General features: G+C 50.2%; 1 protein-coding gene across 1 annotated transcript in view; it reads right to left on the bottom strand.

The window, feature by feature from the left end:
• ADAMTS17 (ADAM metallopeptidase with thrombospondin type 1 motif, 17) overlaps positions 1–5,344 on the bottom strand; it is a 409,319-nt gene that overhangs the window by 22,790 nt on the left and 381,185 nt on the right. The gene's annotated exons all lie outside the window — the stretch shown is intronic.

Below are 5,344 nucleotides of genomic sequence, written 5' to 3'. Positions count from 1 at the left end.
CAACACTGGCTGAACCCCCTTTCAAATCACCAGTGAGCCCTAGCCCCAGCTCAAACACACCAGGCCTCCCTGCTTTCCAAACGGTGGCAGGCCCTTCCGAGTGGGGACTGTCACTCTTGAGGAGGCAACTCGGGATGGCCAAAGTCTCTGGAGAGTGACTAAGCTGCTGAGGCCACCAGCTGAAAGTGCTCAACTATGACCTTCTCCACCTGCCTAACATTTCAATGATCCCAACTCTGTCAGGTCTCCGCTGGCCTTACGGTGCTGGAAAGGAGCTAGGCAGTTTAAGAATCATGATTTCTCAGGACCCAAACAGGGCTTGGAATGTCCTTTCAGAGACTCTCTGTGCTGTGGTCCCTGGCATGCGTGTGTGCCGAGTCGCTTTCGTCATGTCCGACTCTTTGTGACCCTATGGACTGTAGCCTGCCAGGCTCCTCTGTTCATGGGATTCTCCAGGCAAGAATACTGGAGTGGGTTGCCATTTCCTCCTCCAGGGGATCTTCCCGACCCAGGGATGGAACCCACATCTCCTGCATTGCAGGCGGGTTCTTCACCACGAGCGCCACCTGAAAAGCCCTTGCGAGCCCCCAGTAGTGGCAGTTCCAGGAGCTCACTGCTTGACAAAGCAGTGCCGCCTGGAGGGTCAGGGCTGATAACCACTCAGTTCTCACAACAGTCAGACCCAGATCCCACCTGATGAGGCCATCGCCCTTGGAAACATCTAGGTGCTGGTGATGAGGCAGAGAACGAAACAAAGCCTGCCTCTGAATCTTGGGGACAGAAAGTAAACCGGTGAGCAATATACAACAGAATCCAACGAACTGTAATAGAGCTCATGAAAGCTGATTGAAGGTGAGTGTTAGCTGCTCAGTTATGTTGGACTCTTTGCGACCCATGGACTGTAGCCTGCCATATAACATGTTCTATATCACAGACACAGAGAGAATGTGCCACGCCGTAATAAGTGCTTCAGAGGAAAGCAAAGCTGCATGGGGCGGATGGGGCGAGGCGAGGGTTAGCACTATTTTATCCAAGGTGGGGCATGGTCTGCCATGGACAGCACTTGGGAGGAAGTGAGGCAGGAGCCCCGTGCTTTCTGGGAGAAGATGTCGGCAGAGCGCACAGCAGGTGCAAAGGCCCTGGAGGCGGCGTGTGTTGGCAGGGCCGAGGGCAGCCGGGAGCAAGCGTGGCCGGGGAGGGGGTGAGCAGGAGAGGGCAGGACCCGAGAGGCCGCAGCGGGAGGTCACGCGGGGCCTGGCGGGCTGCTGCCTCCTGCTTCAATAAGATGCAGTCTGGGGGGTTTAGCGAGAGGAGGGCACGCCCCTCCAGGGCCGCCCTGGCTCTGCGCGACGGTGAGCCTACAGTGGGTGGAGGCTTTAGGGAGGGCAGGGAGGAGGCCACTGCAGTGGTCCAGGTGGGAGAAAAGGGGGCCTGGACCAGCTGGGGCGCTGGGGGGTGTTGGGCTAAGTTTTGAGAAGATGGGGCTACCCAGTTCCATCCTGACATGACTCCTCCTCATCCCTTAGGGCAAGCTCAGGCCACCTCATCTAGAGCTCATTCCAGACCCCTTGGCAGAGCTCACCACTCTGTCCTTCGTGGCCCAGGGACTAACTGCAGTGACGCTCCTCTCATCAGACCCCTTGCTTATGCTACGAAGATGGAGATGCAGTGCCAGCCTTGGGGGCGAGGACAAGCAGCACACAGCCTGCAGACTGCTTCTGGCAGTGCCTGGCACACTGCCATATAATGGAACTGGTATTGTCGTTATTCTGTGTCTTCTTGGTGGGAAATGAAGACTTTGCAGGTGGCACGCAGCCTTGCTTCCATTTCAGTGCCTGACAACTGCTTGAACACTTCTGAAAGACGTGAACCAACTCCTACCCATTTCTCCTAGTCCTGGTCTTTAGAGTATAAGAATTCCCTCTCAAATATCTGAAGATAGGTCTTTGGTTCCCCTTTTAAGTTTTCTCTTCTCTTGATCAGAATAATGTACAGATTCTCAATCCGTTGTAAGTCTCAAATCAGTCACTGCTGTTCTTAAAATGGATTGATATGTCACAAATAGGACGGTCCAGATGTGACCTGAAAGTGGTGAGAGAATGTGCTGGTTTTCTCTTTAAGTGGGGACTTGCTTTCATGAATGCTCCCCAACTCTGCGCCATTTCCTTTCTTTCTTAAAGCAACCAACCACACTGACCTCTGCTAGCATCTATTATGTTTTTCTCTCAAGAACTGACTCTCAGCCAAATCTCCTTCGTCCTGACCTTTTGCAATTAACTTTGCAAATGTAAGTGTTAGGTTTTAGGTGGAGACCTAGGTTTTAGGTTGAGGTCAGGCTGTTGTGCTGACCTGTGAAATGGCCTAGAATCCTGCTGCTGCCTTTTGTATTTGCTGTGCTTCCCAGGGCTGAGCCCAGAAGCACAGCACATCCCCACTGTGGGATACTCATGGGATACGCAAACACTGCCATGGCATACTCATGGGGCTATCATTGCCTCCGCATGCATGCCACTGCCATGGGTGCCAGCTTCTCCACTTCTGGGCACACAATCAGAGCATGTGCTCTAGGGAATGTGGGTACCAACTCTGTTCACACAAAGGTCACATCCAGGACACAGGGACAGGAGACAGGGAACTGCTGGCAGGGCTCAGCAGTCCTGCCTTGGGGGCTCCTCCCAGCCCACCACTGGCTAGAAAAGTCAGGTCTGTGGGGGTCAGATTCCCGTAGAGCTTGGAGGGACTGCCAGCCCCCTAGGTCCTCCTCTCCTTTACCTCTCGTGTCTGCTGTGTGCTGTGCTTAGTCGCTCAGTCATGTCCGACTCTTGTGACCCCATGGACTCCTACCAGACTCCTCTGTCCATGGGGATTCTCCAGGCAAGAATACTGGAGTGGGTCGCCATGCCCTCCTCCAGGGGATCTTTGCACCCAGGAATCGAACCCAGGTCAGTGTTTGATCGGATTCTTTACCATCTGAGCCACCGGAAGCTGGTACTTTTCAAAAGGCTGACAGGATGGAAAAGAGCTCATGTACCCTTGTCCTCTTTCCAGAAGAATCCTCAGATCCATCCCTGCCTGAAACATGTGCCGAGCCACCGACAGGAGGGCTCTGTGTCGTAGGCACACCTGCTAAAGGTTATTGGAACTATTTTTCAGCTGGACCTTCTTGCTCCTGAACTTAAGAAACACCTCGGTGAGGAATGGGGATGAAAAGTGGCCTCCCTAAGACTTTGCTTTCGGTGACAGAAAGAAACCACTTCCGCTGAAGGGCCTCGGCTGCATGAAGCCCATGTGGGACAGGAGATGACATCACACGCCTGGACATCACAGTCAAGTACCATCGATTCCAAGTCTACTAACTTGAGAAGGGCCAACAGTTCCACACAACAATGTGTACTACAATTACAATGCAAACCTGAGCTTTTTTCACTCATATCCTCTAAAAATCTTAACAGCGACATTCATTAGCTGAGTTTGAGTTAGTTCTTCTTAAAAGCAATAAAACTGTAATTCTTGATGAAGCCACCATAATACTTCCATCATTCAGGTCCCTCCCCCATTCCCACAGGGTCAGGTCAGCCTCTCCTGTCCAGCTGACACAGACGCACCTCCTTTGTATGTGTGCCAAGTTCAACCATTCTAATCAGGTAGTTTTCCGCCTTTATCTGTGGCTTCACTTTCCCCAGTTTACTAGCAGCCAACTGCAATCTGAAGACATTAAGTGGAAAATTCCAGAAATAAACAATTCATAAGTTTAAACTGTGCTCTGTTCTGAGCAGTGGGATGAAATCTCCCACCATCCCAATCAGTCCCACCCGGGATGGGACCCATGCCTTTGCCCAGCTTATCCACACTGTATAGGCTCCCTGCCGCTTAGTACAGGAAATACATAGTATGTAAATACCTGCAGGGTTCAGTACTATCCTGGGTTTCGGGCATCTACTGGGGGGGCTTGGGGTGTACAGCCCATGGATGAGGGGGGACTACTAGCTTTTGGACAGTGCTGTCACTACCTGACACCCTGTTTTTTTTTTTTTTTTTTTTAACTGCTGTCGCAAACTGCTATAAACTTAAGGGCACAAAAAAATACAGACTGATTATCTTTCACTTCTGGAGGCAGAAAAACTAACGTGGATCTCAAGGGGCTAAAATCAAGGTGCTGCACGGCTGGTTCCTTCTGGAGACTCGAGGAAGACTCTGCTTCCTTGTCTTTCCTAGCTTCTACACACTGCCCTGAGTCCCTGGCTGGTGGCACCTTCTTCTGTCTTCAAAACCAGCAAATCAAGAAGAACTCTTCTCGCACTATATCACTCCAACCTTCTCTTCTGCTTCCCTCTTCTGGTTTAGGACCCTTGCAATTATACTGGACCCACTCAGATAATTCAGGAAAAATCAGATGACTAGAAACCTGTATTAATTTCCTAGAGCTGCTGCGAAGAAGTACCACAAGCTGAGTGGCTTAAAACAGTTCAGTTCAGTTGCTCAGTGGTGTCTGACTCTTTGCAACCCCATGGACTGCAGCACACCAGGCTTCCCTGTCCATCACCAACTCCGGGAGCTTGCTCAAACTCATGTCCATTGAGTCGGTGATGCCATCCAACCATCTCTTCCTCTGTCATCCCCTTCTCCTCCTGCCTTCTATCTTTCCCACCATCAGGGTCTTTTCCAATGAGTCAGTTCTTCTCATCAGGAAGCCAAAGTATGGGAACTTCAGCTTCAGCATCAGTCCTTCCAGTGAATATTCAGGACTGATTTCCTTTAGGATGGACTGGTTGGAGCTCCTTGCAGTCCAAGGGACTCTCAAGAGTCTTCTCCAACATCACAGTTCAAAAGCATAAATTCTTCGGTGCTCAGCTTTCTTTATAGTTCAACTCTCACATCCATACATGACCACTGGAAAAACCATAGCTTTGACTAGATGAATCTTTGTCACCAAAGTAATGTCTCTGTTTTTTAATATGCTGTCTAGGTTTGTCATAGCTTTTCTTCCAAGGAGCAAGCATGGCTGCAGTCACCATCTGCGATGATTTTGGAGCCCCCCCTAAATAAAGTCTCTCACTATTCCCATTGTTTTCCCATCTATTTGCCATGAAGTGATGGGCCCAGATGCCATGATCTTTGTTTTCTGAATGTTGAGTTTTAAGCCAGCTTTTTCACTCTCCCCTTTAACTTTCATCAAGAGGTTCTTTAGTTCCTCTTTGTTTTCTGCCATTAGGGTGGTGTCATCTGCCTATCTGAGGTTATTGATATTTCTCCTGGCAATGTTGATTCCAGCTTGTGCTTCATCTAGCCTGGCATTTCTCATGATATATTCTGCATATAAGTTAAATAAACAGGGTGACAATAT

Source organism: Bison bison, unplaced genomic scaffold, assembly GCF_000754665.1.
Source record: "Bison bison bison isolate TAMUID 2011002044 unplaced genomic scaffold, Bison_UMD1.0 scf7180017864224, whole genome shotgun sequence".
In the NCBI taxonomy this organism is placed as follows: Eukaryota; Metazoa; Chordata; class Mammalia; order Artiodactyla; family Bovidae; genus Bison; species Bison bison.
The sequence above is the reverse complement of the archived record's forward strand: the minus strand, read 5'-3'. Positions and strand labels throughout refer to the sequence as shown.